Source organism: Lepisosteus platostomus, chromosome 3 (assembly GCF_059453375.1).
Source record: "Lepisosteus platostomus isolate fLepPlt1 chromosome 3, fLepPlt1.hap1, whole genome shotgun sequence".
NCBI lineage: Eukaryota > Metazoa > Chordata > Actinopteri > Semionotiformes > Lepisosteidae > Lepisosteus > Lepisosteus platostomus.
The window spans coordinates 64,654,887-64,672,506 of record NC_142613.1 but is presented as its reverse complement, the minus strand read 5'-3'; the positions used below and the strand labels follow the sequence as shown (position 1 = coordinate 64,672,506).

Genomic DNA, 17,620 nt, shown 5'->3' with positions numbered 1-17,620 from the left:
TTATGTGTGGGGTCTCCATGGGTACAGATAAGAGATGCATCTTAGAGGATTCTCTTATCCTGCTCTTAGATCGTGATCAGTATGTGACCCATGTGCTTGTGGTAACACTGAAAAACCACTGATTGGCTGAGATGCAATACAGCATCATGAAAGACCTTATTAGCTCTTCTGGTAAATGATGCACAAAGAATGACAAGTGTTTCCCGGGGTTGATATTCTATTGCTTTCAGGTTTATTAGCAGGGTGTGAATGTTGTTTTAACCAATAGTAACTGCAAGCACACCTCCAAAGATCTCCAACCTTAAAATATTTTTTAAAACCCACGCTTTGGCATTTTGCAATAAAAAGAGCAGCAATTTTCTGTAAAGTACCAAGAGATCATCTTTATGTGTAATTTAATGTTTTGCCAAATACTTAAAGGAAAGCCAGAATCTCTTCTGCTAGTACTATAAATACTGAAGTCGTTTTCCAGAAAAAATAAACTTTTTGGATATTGGAAGCTCACGGTATATGCAGGTTAATTATTTCATACTATTATTAAAAAACAGTTGGCTGAGCTCAGGAAAATCGTTAACTTCTTTGACGGTTCAAGCATTGTTATTATTAAATTTGAATTTATTATCAAAACTGAAAGCTAATGCATCTGATCAAAAAAAGCCTACAGTACTTATGAGGAAATTCTCCAGACAGAAGAAGAATTGCAGAAATGTCTATTCCTGTTTCGTAGTGAAGACTACTGCAGATTAATCCAATTATACCACCGAAATTTATGATTGTCTTTTGTTAGTCACCTTGGCCAAGCTCTACAACACTTGTACTAATGCAGATCAGCTACAAGTATAGACTAAACATGTTCTGCAATCTACATACATTATAACTGCTTGCATTTCTACAGCATGTTTCATTCCAGAGGTATCTACATATAGGAGATCCACTTCATGCACCAGGCTAGGGGATTTACAGTTGCCATTATGTGCTGACAGGCTTGCTAAACATGAAATCAGGTGAAGAAGTGAGAAATCACTCTACCAGTTGAACTAAGTGGGGCACTGTGGATGTCACAGAGTTTCATATGGCCGGCAGCCATATCACTCTGCACCTCACAACTGACAGCCCTCTGAAGCTCAGCTGGTGTGAGCCTGGTCAGTACCTGGATGGGAGACCTCCTGGGAAAGCTAAGGCTGCTGCTGGAAGCGGTGTTAGTGTGGCCACTAGGGGGCGCTCACCCTGTGGTCCATGTGGGTCCTTATGCCCCAGTATAGTAATGGGGACACTATACTGTAAAAAAGGTGCCATCCTTCAGATGAGATGTAAAACCAAGGTCATTAAAAATCCAAGTGTGTTTCTCAAAAAGAGTAGGGGTGTTACCCTGGCGTCTTTGCCATGTTTTCCCCTGGACTTTACCAATCATGGCCTCCTAATAATCACCCTCTCTGAACTGGCTTCATTACTCTGTTCTCCTCCCCACTGATAGCTGGTGTGTGGTGAGTGTACTGGTGCACTATGGCTGCCGCCGCATCATCCAGGTGGGGCTGCACATTGGTGGTGGTGGAGGGGAGTCCACATTACCTGTAAAGCGCTTAGAGTGGAGTGTCCAAAAAAGTGCTATAAAAGTGTACATTATTACAGCACACCACGGTAATATCTCTGTCCAACAGTGTCATGAGGTTTTTAATGACCAAGTAGTCAAAACCTTAGTTTAATGTGTCATCCAAAGGAGAGCACTTCCTATACCTTTGTGGCTCCATTCACCATACTGAGGTACTGGTTTGGTAATTCTGGTCCAATGAAAAGAGTGCTACCTATTGGTCCATCACCATCTGCCTGGTTTTCACTAGTGCTTTCCAGGATTAAATGGGATCTGACGAGATCAGGTTACAAACTGATAAGGCTGCTGTCACGTGCTTCCTTCCACAAGACCCACAATGCCAACAGTATTGCATGGTCACAGTCATCTCATAACGACAACTGGCCATGACAACTGCATAGCGTAAAGCCTTCAATAGAAATTTTGTGTTAAACTCAGAAACCAGTCATCGAAACCCATGAGCCCAAACACTTCAGCATTTTGCAAGATTCTGAAATGGATGAATTGCTGTGGTTGATGATGCATGATCAGGATGTTCATGCAATCAGGCAACTGACCATCAGAGCAATATTCAAGAATGTTGGCATCTCACAGGGCATGTGCCGCACAGTTTGGGGAAGTGAAGCATGTTGGCTATTTTCACGCCATGGCTTCTCTGAACACAGCAGAATGAGCACTGAGTACTTGTGTGTCAGGACTTCCCTGCAAGTACAGGAAATGACTCAAATTACCTGCTTTGCATTGTTACAGGCAACAAAACACAGGTCTACAGGTTACAACCTATAAACAGGCAGTAATTCAACACATCTGCCAGACATCTTTATCTTTACCAAGAAAGATGGAGGGTGGATAAATGTGGTTTAATGCAAAGGCATTGCTAGTAGTACCTCTGACCCAGACTGACCTCACACCACCTCCACAGCAATAAGTCAGCACTTTTACGTGACTGTTCTGCAACGTCTATACCTACCCCCGCCTCCAGAGCTGTGACGCCACAGGAGTACCCGCCACTTCGAAAGGTAACAGAATACTTTCCGTGTAAACACAACAGTTTCAGAAAACGGCCTAGTTGCAGTTGTCCTAGTCAGTGTCTGTATATGCAGTGCAATAATATGAATAAGCTTTATGTGTTCATGAGACATTAAGTATTTTAGGTTTTCCTGAGCATCTTTGGAGGTTTCTATATAGTATTTGTCACAAATTCCATTATACAGATTCATGCTTATTTACAGCTGTATTTAGACTGATTTATTGGGGAGCTGGAAAACTGCTTTCTGGAAACTTTGGGATTCTCCTGATTTTGAACAAGTAAAGACACTCGAATGTTTTAACAACCACAACATGATTTGGAAATTTGTTTCACAGAACTACTTGGTGTACGGTTTTGTGAACTCATATTTTTAAATAGAACTAGTGATTTGGAATTCCTGCCAAACAGTCCTAGGTGACAAGAACAAAAGCTATACTACAGTGCTTTCTTACAACTTATACCAGTGAACTGGTTAAATGTCAATTAAGAATCACTGTAGAACCAGTAACAATATATCTAAGGCCCTGAAAAACTCATGAGTAAATTCAAGAGACAAGGCTCATTACAGGATAGCACATTATTTCCATTAATCTGTAAGTTAATTGGTGCCCTAATCATTACAGTATGAGCACAAACCACACTTGGAAATACTATGCCTAAAAATCAACTGAAATTACAGTCACATTTTGGACAGTTTTACATTTTTCAGGTTGTCCTAAAAGGCTTTCCCAACTGTCCCAACTCAAGGTAGAGGCAGGAAATATTTACTCACAGTTTCAAATGATTCCTTCCTGTTTTAAGTGATCGAATGAGTTTTAAACAAAGTTTTACACTAGACCACCTAAGGTCACGTACACCCATAATGACTAAAATGACTACAGTACTTCTGACTCTGTTACTTCTGCAAAAGAATAGTAATAGCTGTAGTTCTCATCCCAAAAGTATTTCACTTTTGCTATACATTTAGCACTAACTCTACTCTTATTTTAGACTTCAATTGTGATCAGTTAATTAAGATTGCCAAGAAGATCTAGCTCATTTAAATCCCTAGAAGCGTCTAAGTACTAAGTGCAGGATGTGCTATGCAGATGTTCACTAAAGCCTTAACACTGGCCCTCCATAGGAAAATGAGTGAACAATACTGCTACGATGAGCTACATGGTTGAAATCAGCATCCCTTTCAGGAACCATCATGTTAAAGGAGGGAACATCCAGTAACCTGTTTATAACTGTAGTCTGCCACCTTTGCACCCACTATTGGGAAGACGAGAACATAAAAAAGGCTACACGTGACAGGAGGCAATACAGCCCAGCCAGCCCATTTAAGCCGAGTAGGCAATTTCATTCAGCTATTTCTTGAAATACATCAGGATATCAGCTTCAGTAACATGGCTGGATAGCTTGTTCCATGCTCAAGCCCCTGCCGAAAGAAGTGCCTCCTTGTTTATGCACTTTATGCACTTAGTTTCTACTTGTGACCTCTGGTTTGTGTTTCAATTTCTGAAAACGTCTACTGGGCTGACACTGTCATTGACTAATTGATTGACAGAATCAATGCTTGTGAATACTTGGATCAGGTCCCCTCCCTCATAATTTTCTCCGTTTGAGAATGTTTTGGGTTCGTCATACATTAATTGCTGAAATGTATCTGGTTCCTCTTCACAAAAATGATTCCAGAGCAGCAGATCTCTTTTTCATAACATGGTGAACAGAACTGTACATAATATTCTAAATTCGGTCTTATTGTACAATTTTAACATTGCACCCCAAGTAAATTCTCCACTTTTATCATTACGTATCCTAACACTGGTTTGACTTTTTAATTGCTTCCTCACATAGTTTAGAAGAGGTAAGTGATCAAAGTGTTAAAACGAATATATAAATCTTGTTCAAAAGCAGCCTCTTCAAGCTCAGTGTTTCCCAAAACAGAGATCGCCTTGTTCCCAGACTGGGAAATAAATCCAGGCCGTGATGGGGACAGTGCGGAATTCTAACCTCAAGACCACTTACCCTTTACTCCCTGGTGGAAATATTGTTCCACCATAATTAATTTGTTGGTGACCAGATAGCCCTGGTTTTACAGCTTGTTTCAGAATTTGAAAACAAAATGCTGCGTTGGGGGATGAACACTATAGAAAGCCAAGTTCAACTGTTTTCAGTTGCCTTTCTAAGGTGTTTGTTAATTACACGTAAGAAAACATTTAGGGGGTGACTGAGACTGGTGTGTGTTTCATTCACCCTCATCTGAGCCAACAAAGTTGACTCAGTTAACGCACTGCTGGAGCCAAAACTGGTGGGCTGCCATTTCGGTGTGGTCTTCAACAAGGCTGTAGAAATCAATCATAAAATTTCTTCACAAACCACACCAATAAACCAGTACTGCAGTTTCTTCCATGCGGTAGAAGTTTCTTACACAGCAGCACCACACACCTACTTGTGGTTAATCTCGAAAGCCACGATATCCCCAAGTTATATTCATTCCATACTTAACTGCAGCTTCACAGAGCTTTTCACTTCCACTCTGTGGACAGAAGGCAGCGTGATGCACAGCTCAGTCCAACCATTTAGTTATAATTCTTAAATGTGCTGTACATTACCCATGCTATCCAAGAAAGGATGCCTCTTTAGCTAAGGAGTCTTGATGTTATCTCTAAGAAGATTAAACAGAGAAACCTAGACTGTTCAAAGACAGATCACTTTTTCTGATGCATCTCATTTAATTATTTCTAGACAACACTGCCACATTCTCCAAAGTAATTCCAAATTTTTCAAGGTTTTAAAAATGCGCCACAAACATATTATAAACATTGAATAGATATGCAGGTGGTCATGTCAGTGCTTTTGACAGATTACAAATTAACTTTCCCTTTTCCTCCATCACCTACAGTATCAGATAACTACAGCTGCAGAAACTGTGCTCAATGCAATAATATTTATAATACATCATTTTTTATTTATCCAATAATGATATTTTACTTCTAACCTAAGGACTTTATTATCTGTTCCACAAAAAAGTAATTAAAATAATCTTAAATCCATGTGGATTGTCTTATGTAATTCTTAATGTAGTTGTATGTATAAAACAGTTTCAGGAGACAACTTAAAGTTTCGGTAAGCAGCTTCTTTTTGTTGAAATGGGACACAATATTTCACAATATTAGTATCCTGTTCTTCAAACCACCTTGAAGATGTCATAGTGAAGAAAAAAAAGTGGAAAGATCTGTAAATTATAAATCCTAAAACTATATTGGTTTGAATGAAGAGTGAGATCTGTTGTCTTTGTTATATCACTGAGGATACAATATTTGATGTCTGCCTTTTTTATTAGTATCACTGAAACCACCTGTTGTAAACCAATACAAATTAACTTAAAACAGTTTGTTACAAAATGAAAAAATAGGGTTGTTTAAAAGGTAAAAATACTTCTAACAATTACAATTTTGTAATGCAGTCCTTGTTGTGGTAATTTTAATTAAAGATTACACATCCTATCTTCAGCAATAGCTCAGCTTCCTATTAGAGGGGTAGTCATGAAACAATCTTAAGACCACAAAAGCCAGAAGATACTCTGGTATGATGAGCCATGGGTCAAATACAGTCTTTGTACTACTGCACGACTCCATGGTAATTCTACATGACGCTGATCACTTTCCTCTTATAAACACTGTTTGTTCTAGCATTCCTCTGTTATACTTTAATATACTTTCCATTCCAAATTTTTTATATATTGCTTTCCTTTTAATTTAAACACTCAAATACTTAATGCACATTAGGCATGTAGCAATGTCCTTTGGATCCCACATTACATTTCATCTGTATATAGGGCACAGCACAGTTTTGCACTGTCTAGATTTCAGGGGGGAGTGACATCACTTCTGTAAATCCCTCAGCATGGCAACCCTATTCACATACAGTATCCCATTTTTGTTCTTTTATATCCTCTGGCTGCCTCTTACTTGAATCCTTTCCTATATTCTAATCTATGAAACTGCAGAAAAAGAACGGGTTTTCAATAAACTTAAGGAGATCAAGTTTAAGTTAAGTTTAGTTTAACAACTCATATATTACACATAATGTATACGTGAATAACACTGTTGGGGGTGCTGATACTTACTGGGATCTGTGACTGTACGATTATGAAGTGGTGCTAAACTGGTCCTTCTGCTCCTGGGATCATGCTGGTTACCGATAACAAAGGGAACACTGGTCACCTGCTACTCCTGTAACCTAACTAATAACTCTCTACGTGCTGACCACATCTACACGGTGTTCAAAAGGTCAATGTGGAAGAGTAATCAGAAAGAAACATCACTGATCAGCAATTATTTGTTTTCAAATTGGGATGCCAATTGAGAATAATTATGGCTAAATTCTAAAGAAGACAGTGAAAAATTACAGCTACCTTTCAGCTGACAATGTGGCAGGAACAAAAAAGTAGAAAAGCAGCACAGAGGTGGGAAACAAACCTGCCAAGATACGTGTCTGGTTTTGCTGGCAGTTCTTACTGTGCATTTCAAAAGAAGTGACAAACAGAAATAATTTAGTTTAGCCAAAGAGTCTTGATTGATATGCTCCGTCACCACTTCTGAACTGTCATTTTCTGTCTGTACTGTTTTTTGCACGTGTCTGCACTTGTCCTTATTTGGTAAGGGATACGATAGGATTCTCTTACTGTATTCAACTAAAATAATAAATGAAATGTACTATAAGCTTTTAACTGCAGAGGTGGCTTGATTGTTCCCCCCTTTTTTCACGTTCATCAAACTTTTGTGGAAGTGCTCTATTGTTTCTGTTTAATTCAATGGACACCTGAGTCTTTATACGCCTATCAAGATACTTCCAACAATAAAGTATAGCTTCCTTTACAAGTTGAATGACTTCTGAGTTTCTAAAATAGGACAGTGGTTTAGGCATAATATCTAAAAACTGTGCTATAAATACAAAATAGCAAATAAATAGTATTCAAACACAAAAGGTAGTGAAACATTGTGTTTTGTGTTGTGAAACTACCTTTAACTTTAAGTTCCTCACTATTAGGTCATTCACTCTCTGGGAGCACTCAGCATAAACTACTGACTTTAGCAGCAAAAACATCAATCTTCTCGAAAGAAATTGCAACAGAAAGATACTTTTACTTTTCTTTTCTCCTATTTCTCAAACACATCACTCTGTTACTAATCAACCCTGGAAGTACAGTACACGAGTCTCTCACAGAAAGTTATGTATAAGACACTGTACATTACTCCCCTGTCAAGTTTTCATCCATATTGCAATAGGATTATGATCACGCAACTGTAGTAGGAATGCAGCCAGCTTGGACCAAAATCTGTTGTCCACTCTCTCCAAATGAAGGTTTAGTCAAAATGCACCGATACCATAATTAACAAATACTCGCAGGTCAACTTCCTAAGGATAGTGCAGAAACTGAAGAAAAACCACAGTGAATATGGGCAGAAACCCAAGTTTAGGCTTTAACATGTCTTTCCGGAATACAATGTACCATAAACTGCATTACAGGAGACATAATGTAGTTGCGCTTTCTGTCAGTTTGTCTTCTCACATGCTATTTTCTCATGGAGGTGAAAAATTCAGTTATCCACAACACACACACACATTGTTTGCAAAATCACTATTATATCTTACACCCTAGGTTGCTTGCCACACATTTCATCTATGCTTCGGACACTTTAGAAAATTATTAAAAACAACAGGATCCAGTTAAATAAAAGACATACAATGAACTGCAAGTATAGGTAAAAAGGATATTAGAGAAACTGAGAGGGATACAATACAATGTAAAAATCTAGGCAATTAAAGAAAAATGGCTGATGTATTGAATTCATATTTTCAGTCAGGTGTTCTCTGAGGAAGAAGCCAACTACATGCCTCAAGCAGTGGAGGAGGACAGTTCTTTATTAAATAGTATTGGAATACAAGTGGCTTATGATTGTCCAGTACAGGAGACACTCAAAAATAAACCTAAATGAGGAAAGGGTTTTGGTAGTATGGAACACGCTACCCAGTCATGTTGTTGAAACCTGGTTTCTTTTAAGATACAGCTGCATAAGATCCTTGGATCAATTAGCCGCTAACCACTAAACAGGCTAGATGGGACAAATGGCCTCCTCTCATTTGGGATCCTTATGTGCACACGCGTGCCAGCAACATTCGTCTGCATCGTTTGACCAGGATGAAGATTTTTGGATTAGTGTTTTTGACCGTTGGTCTCTCAGTCTAGATGAAGGCCTCCCCGACACTGGATTTACTATGGTTTGGGTTTGCACAGGCTAACCTGCCTTCCTGGCTGAAGACTGGTGAGGCGATGGCTTTGACCCGATGACTCTGGTGTTAATGCAGCGTGTTAGTAATAGTGCACAAGACTAGAAAGGTGCCATCCTCTTTTCGGCTACATTTTTTTAGACCTGTGAAATGATCCAGTCAGTACTGAGTAGCATGAATCACTATTATGGCAAACAATTCAATTACTAATTTATCGACCTTGACAAACGAGATAAAGGTACATTTTGGAAGCACGTAAATAACAGTGGCTACGAGACTTTACATTTGTAATAATACTCAACTTATGATGAACACTAGTTTCACTAAGGGAAGGTATAGTCATCAAATCTTCATGATAGTCCTGCAGGTTAAATAGGAAGCTGCCCAGGGGATTTTCTCTACTGTATTTAAATATAATTTGTAGAACTACATAGTATACAAGTAGATTTAGAGTATATCTCATAAAACATTACTGTATTTTGAAAGGTGACAAACTATTGAGGTGATAAAGTTAGAAGTAAGAACACTAAAGTAGACTACATAGACACAGTTTTCCCCCTCTTTCACACTACCACTTGTTCTTATTTGTGATGTTCAATTAAGACTGTGAATCAAAATGATAAGTGCAGTTGACGGTGTTAGATGCCTATGTGGTTTCTGACAGTTTCCACTTACTGTACTCACTCCTTTCACTATGACTTCACAGACACAGCAGGCCCTCAGATATCTACCCAGTTTCTGTGCCTGTCGCCAAATGGAGTCCTTTGTTTCAGTGAAGCACATGCACACTGTAATACCTCAAAAGACAAACCATCTTAAAGTAAAACAAACAGCTTTAGACTCAATGACTGTTCTTAATCAAAACAATTACGTTTTGTAAATGGATGGCTAGCACATGGGTATACTGTATATAAAATGATGCACTCTAAATATATGGAATTAAGGTTAAATTATATTACAACTTTGAGCTTTTATTAATTCAGGACTTGTACTGCAAGTACAGGTGTGTTATGGGAAAGGTCTCTGACACTGCACATGGCTTAGAAATGATGTATGATAAACGTATTCTGACTTGAGATGAAATGTATCCACAGAAGACAAAATGTGTTGAAACAAAAAACACTGTGGAGCAGATATGCACAAATATACTAGATACACAGATAAGCCTCTGAACAGCAAATGTAAATACACAGCTTGTTTATATTTATTCTAATGAAGCGATATATACTGATACTTAGTTTAAATAAAATATTGCAGAAAGCAGTTGCAGTGAAAATCTGGTGCACAGTATGTTTAATAAAGTCTTCTGACAAGCTAAAGTGACAGAATAATAAATAAACTCCTGCTTTCAAACCATCGCCTCACGCTGGTATTTTGCATGTCACTCATGGGATTACTGTACATTGTCCTGCAGCATTTTCTGAATTGTGTGTAGCCTGTAACCTACATGTCAGTGACTGGCTCAGCAGACGCTAACATTCTTTGCAGTTCAGACAGAGCTGGCCCCTGTGGACTGACAAAGGAAGAAATGGAGTCGTTTTTCAAACTAGGAGGGGTGTATCAGAGAGTTTACAGTGTAAACACAGGGCCTCTCCCCTTTTCTACAAGTGGTGTTTCACAATGTTGAAAGGGCGTTACTGTTACAGCACACCATTACCAGATGATCTAACTCTCACTCAAAAGGTGTCATCCTCTTTTAGCTCACGTTTCAGAGCTGCGCACTGGCCAACTGTCGGTACTGAAGCAAGCAACATCTGCCTTGCTCCTGGCTGCATTTCGCTAAGCCATGATGGTCAAAATTGTTCAGTTCAGGCTTTACTGACTGTAAATAAGACCTTCAATCAACTTTTATAAATCCACTTTGAGAAACTACAAGACAGTGTGTCAACAGCTGAAATTCTAAAAAAAAAATAGTCACTCAAACTGAATGCAGAATATGCAGCAGATATGAAAAAAGAATACTTTTTAAAGTGTATCTATCGCTCCACTGAAAAAATAATAATTTTTCAGTGCATAAAAAGGCACAAATTATCTTGCTTCTCTTATAAATTAAACCTACCTTACATAGAAAAGCTCTTGATGATGGATAAGAAAATTACTTTATGCAAAATTCAAGTTTAGGCTTTACCATATCTTACCAGAATATTATATACCACAAAACAGACATTTATAGCAATTCTGCATTCAATGGAAAAGAGTTGTCAATTGTTTTCTAAAATCTTTGCACTTGTTGCTGTATCAAGTTTCATACTTGATGACACAAGAGAGGTGCAAAAATCACAAAAAATATAGACATAGTATAGAAAGATATTTACTAACTAGGAACCTTTTGATGCAAAGATCTCCAAACCTGCTGTTGTAGGTTCCAGACAATCTATAGGCTAAAAGATATAGCAAAGTTCTCATTTACCCAAATTAATCATTCTTAAGCATTCAGACAGTTTTACTACATAATAAGTAGGACTAAATGAAAAAGTAGAATAGTCTATGCTTTAATGTTGTAAGATGTAAAACAGCCATCAGTGGAAAAAATGCACTGATTAAACTGTCCTGCTCTCTCTTTTGTAGCTTCAATGCAGCTTTTTATACCATATAAATTGCACTGAATTTCAATTTAAACATTAGGGACTGAGAAAATAAAACACCTACTGCTAACCTGAAAGCATCAAAGTACACGAACACTCACCACTGCATTAACAATTTTACAAGAATACATGCAACAAAGACTTTAAATAATCCCTTTAATCCAGATTATTTCTACTGTATACAGATCTCCGTAGCAGACAGCTAAAAAACATTTCCATTACTTTTGTGTTCTCTTCCAGTTAACTATTCTGCAGAAAAGCTGTTGTTTTGAAACTCGAAAGGCAAGAATTTGCAGGATCTTTGAGTTACAGGTTCGTTCATTTGAGACTAATGTTTGATGGGAAAAATCTCTCAGGCGGTTGTCAAAGGTGGTGTTTAAGTGGCGCAGGAGCACCAGTAGGTGGCACTATTTCCCCGGGACCAGAATTTACAGAATTTACTGCCCCAGTATGTTGACAGGGTACAGGTACAGTATATAGAAACTAGGTGATGATAGGATAATAGGAGGTGCCGTTCTATCATCAAAGCATTGAACCAAAGTCTTGTGTATTCAGTCATTCTCAATTCCATGGCACTGTGGGTCTCTACACCCACACCAGCTTGGAGGAATTTGTGACAATTATTACTGGCAGATTTGTTCAAGCTCTCTCAAGTTGCTTGGGGATCGCTTACAGGCCGCAGTTTTTTTCCCTTCAATTCTCAATAGTATTCAGAATAGGACTTTGACTGAGCCACTCAAGAACTTCCACTTTCTTATTCATAAGCCACTTCAGTGCAGATTTGGCCACATGCTCTGAGTCCTGCTGAAAGGGGAATGTTTGCCCCATTTTATGTCTTTGGCAGACTAAAACCGATTGTCAGCTAGTATTTGCTTGTACATTGCCCTGACCACTTTTCCTTCAATCCTAACAAGCCTTAGTCCCTGTTAAGCAGAATCATCCTCATAGCATGATAATATGTTACTTTGTGGGGTCTGTGCCAAATGTAACATTTGGCATTAATTTAGACCAAAAAGGCCCAGTTTGGGCTCATCTGACCACAATGCCTTTTGCCACATTTTTGCAAGATCACTCAGGTGCTTTATTACAAACTCTCTGCAGGAAATTAGATGAGTTTTCCACTCTGCTACATAGACCAGCTTTGTGGAGTGAGTGGGTAATTGCTGACTGACACACATTTTTTTCCATTTCTGCCACTGAACTCTGTAGCTCTTTCAAAGCTGTAATTGGCCTTACAATGGGATCCCTCACCACTTTCCTCCTTGCCCTGTTGATGAGTTTGTAGGGGTTGACCTGATCTAGGCAGGGTCCAGTTAGTACTATGCACCCTTCATTTTGTGATGAGTAGATTGTGCACATACTATCTGCATCTTCAGATACTGTACTTCTATATTTGTTGTATGTTTTTCGATGACTTTATCCCTGATTTGCTTTGAAAGCTCCTTAGTCTTCATGATCTTTACATGAAATTCACAACCTGACCAAGGGACTTTGATTCTGAAAACATGAAAACCACTACAATTGCTCACAGACAGAGGCTACTAACTGTGTGGCTCATTAAAATAATTTTGTGCACCTCAGTTAATTTAGTTTGCCAGAGGAAAGGGTCTAAATACATGCAACCACAATTTTTCCATTTTTCTTTCATATTACCTATCAGTTTACTTTGTCCCTTTGCTTTTCTTGCTGGCAATGCATGGAGTAGATTGGGTATATAACAAACACTGATTGTTACTTCTAACATGTCATGACCTCAAACTTTAAAGTTACAAATGTGTAAACTGTGCAAGGGTCTGAATACTTTTGCAAAGCGCTGTATTTTAAAACAGTATGATTATCTTTTAAAATCTGTAAGTGTAAAGGAATCAGTAAGTGGAATCAGTAGCCCGCTGTATGAATCTTTATGGTTGACAAGCATTCAAAGGGGCAACTATCTTTGTTTCACATCAAATTAGTGTTGTGTTACAGTGCACACCATGCACTGAGAAGACATCCAGAACAGCTTTGTGGAATAAGAATAAGAGTCTTCCTTCTACTTATCCTTCTAAATGCACAGTATTTTTTTGCAGTGATCACAGCATTTCCTCAAGAGAAATTATTTTGAAATCTTGCCTACCAACACATATCAATTCCTTTGAAGCTGAAGTGCTGATTAAAGAATTTCAGTTTTGAAAAGCTGAGCAGAAGTTTCAACACACCATGGCTATAATGATAACGAAATAAAAGCAAAACAATTCCTCATAAAAGTAATATAAACATTATTTTATATTAATTCAAACACTATCGTATAATATAGTCACACCACTGTTTAATTGTATTCTACAACTTCGTAATCTGTTATTTATTAATTGTTTTACACACATAAAAACCTACAACAGAATCCTCAATACTGCCAACTCATCTTTGGTGAACTTTCATAATTAAAGTCAGTTCAACAATTCTTAGAAGTATGCAGTGGCTCTTTCCTTCCCTGCACATTAACTTCTGCTTAATCAGCTTCTTTGTGAATGCAATCTGTACTCATCAACACCTGCTTCTATTTTGTGAACAGGACAGCATTACTGTATATCTTCAGCATACCATTCCAGCTAGGTGTTCTTCTGTCTTAAAATGAACTGTGACTGAGATACTCATTGTACATCATACAGTATATGCATATGGTGGCTTAATTTCATATACACAAAAACACAAAACTATAAAATAACATGGGTTTTGGATGATCAAGACCACAACAAGGGTGAAGTCAAACATGTCTAGTCTTCTGTTAAATCCCTCCACAACTATTATGAAGAAAAACTGACATGTTAATGGCTAATTAATTTTAAAAATCCCTTATAATGACTATAACCAGTCCTAAACTGATGTGGTTAAAACATGAAAACATAGACTAGAATTTGAAAGGAGCTGCTAAGGTGACAAAAAATATGAGAAGCAAAAAAAAACAAGTCCAAATCATAGTACCTTTTTATTTGATGGAACAATCTGTCAGTATTCGTTTTTGGAATGAATTTAAAATACTCACCATATTGTTTAAAAATATTGTGGGAGAAGGTGGGGGCAGCTTCATTTTATGGCCTGAGATTAGAAGTATAAAATCTTTACTACACTGTGTATTTTCTTGGTAATACTGTATATACTGTAATATATGTGGATATATTATTTTATATCTCATCAGTGTCCTTTAATTTAATTTAAATGCTGTGGAATTACCAAAAATGTTCTGTTTCTCTTCCTTTAACAGTAGACTAAGAAAATGTTAAACAGTTCTGTGGTGTTAAGAGATGTCACAGAATAGATGTACAAACATTTCAAATGTCCACAAAAATAGAAGGCAAAAACACTTGTTTTGGAGAAACAAGATCATCAATCCAACAACAGGATCACATGAACTTTAAAATCACATATTCAACATTCTGCTGTAATCCAGCAAACTGAAAGAGGCTCCACCTCTTAAGACACAATATGGCAAATTTTGTAAAAGAGGAAAATACTTCCTATTGCTATGCTGTTAGCTATCTCAGTTCACTATGCACTATACACAGCTTTTTTTATTTTAAGGGATGATGACTAACTCTTAACTGTGCAAAAACTGTTTTAGGGTTAATCCAAGGAAAATTCTGTTCTAGAACTCAAGGTAGTGACGTGGATAAGATATGTGTTAATTATAAAATGACAACAGGGCATGTGCTGTACTATAGCAAAATGAATCAAGCGTATTACTCCAGGATACAACAGCAGCATCCCACCAGAGATTTTAAACCACGACCCAACATTTGACTCCAGATCTTTAACTCTTTACCACATCCTGCTGGATCATTACCTAGAGTTTTTGATTACATACAGCATATAACATCAGCAGCTGTGAATCTGACCAATTGTGTCTTTTTGTATGTGTGACTGCATTTTCCACACTTTATCAGTCTAGATCGCATTTTACTTTTATAATGGCAATTTCAAAAAATGAAAAACAGGGATTGTAATGCAAATGTATTCTTCTGGAAAAAATGTTTCAAGGCTGGGGTATATAATTAAAACACTGTTGGTCTGAACAATACATCTGAAGGGCTCAAAGGTCTGAATAGTAATTGGTATGTTTTCATAGAAGAATGAGAGAACATGTTAAGCAAATCCAAAACCAGAAGGTGGAGGGACAATGGTGCCTCTTTAAGTAAATTGAGTGCAAATCCATCTAAGGATGGATTAAATACAAAAAAGAAAGAAGACAATTTATTTTTCACTTCCATACTTTCAACCATTATGAAAATTACATAATACTAGTAAGATACTGTAAGATAAAATCACTTTATTGACAGTATACGGTTTCTTGTAATAGGAATTTGTCTTTTCGCAGACCCCAACTTGCACTCCATGAGACACACAGACAGGGAGAGAAGCTCGGGGCCAGCGCGCAGGGTCAGCCATTTCTACAGCACACCTGGAGCAGTTGGGGTTAAGGGCCTTGCTCAGGGGCCCAACGGAGTAGGATTCATCTGCTGGCCACAGTATATGAACTGGCAACCTTCCAGCCACAGGCGCAGATCCATAGCCACAGAGCCACCGCACCGCCCTAGTACACCTCATTGAGTAATCCAAGCTTTACCAGGACAAGACATGTACATCAGCCAGTGTAGTGCTTTACAGGGTCAAATCATCTAAGCTGTGTAATGTATATTTTTGAATGTGTCATTTCACGATTTGTGGGCTCATAGTAAATAATGAAGCATCTGGCATCCTTAGCAATCTGTAGATTTACAATAACACACATAGTACAGCATTTAAACATCTGATTTCCAATAATTATTAAGATAAAGTCTATGAATTTGAAATGAAACAAAGTCACACAGAAAACCCATGGAAAATGATACAGATATCATAAGAAACAAATGCCAACTAAAGAGACAAAAAACGTTGTCTAACAATTTTCAGAAAGCCTGTGCAAAAATATTGGAAATTCTTGCAACAAAGCCACCTGTAAGACCCAACACTCTAGTGTTTACCAGAAAGACAAGATGCAATTCAGAGATAGTTGAGTTTTAATTGTGCCTGATTTTGGTCACTATGTGCAAAGTGGTTTTAAAGAAGGAAATGCACGAACATGTACGAGTAGTTTGAAAGGTCTAGATTTTTAGACATTAGATTTAGATTTCAGATATTTTTTCTCATCAGAAATAACAATTTTAAAAGCTTTTATAGATAAGGTTACTGTAACCTCTTGCAAAAGCTATTCTGAGCATTCCTTTTCTTTCAGTTTTTTCATGTTTTAGAATGTTAAGTGTAATCTGATTTCATAGTTCCTTGTTAGAAATGTACCGTACTCAACGCAGAATAGAAAAAAAGACTTGTGGAAGCATTTGAACTTTCAAAGCCACTAGAGAAGACAATGTAGTCAGGGTTGATAAATGACCATTTCCATTTCAAAGTCATTTTTTATAGACATGTGTAACGTTAACTGTCATTGAAACCAACTACATGACACTATGAGTAATGTCAGTAGTGATTAACTCCAGCCTCCAATAGTAAATATATAGTAAATGTAGAAACTTTTCTACTTTCCATGAATTGACAGCTTCATATTAGTGAGAAATAAAGTAATTGCCCTATGGTGTGAAAGCACGTCAATAACACTTACTGTATCCTTTCCTTGTGACAAAATCAAGTAAAATGTGAGAACAGCTTCATTTTCCTCAAAATGATTATTTTTGTAATATGTTAGAAACATTCACAAATTCTAGTTTAATTACTGGTAAGAAAACTCTTATCTGGACTCACTAAGACTTTGCTGTCTTGTTCTAGACATTTTCTTTATGTTTCTGACAAGCTTTGCACAACAAGGTATTTTCCCCCATCGACGATGTATAAAAACAGTAGGGAGGAGAAACACTGGAGGCAGTAAAACAAAGAGTGAAAGCTGGATGGAACAAGTGGAGAGAAATAACTGGAATAATCTGTGACAGGAAAATTCCTAGAAAGTTAAAGTGCAAAATGTACAAGACTGTGATTAGACCTGTACTACTATATGGAGCTGAATGCTTGGCAGCTGGAAAGAGGGAAGAGAACTTGATGAGAAGAACTGAAATGAGGATGGTGAGATGGATTCTGCAGATTTCAATGAAGGATAAGATCAGAAATGAAGAAATC

The 17,620-nt window shown here is 37.5% G+C and overlaps 1 protein-coding gene across 5 annotated transcripts in view; it reads right to left on the bottom strand.

The window, feature by feature from the left end:
- Positions 1-17,620, bottom strand: part of LOC148675276 (transcriptional-regulating factor 1) — a 96,477-nt gene that overhangs the window by 35,480 nt on the left and 43,377 nt on the right. The window lies entirely within an intron of this gene.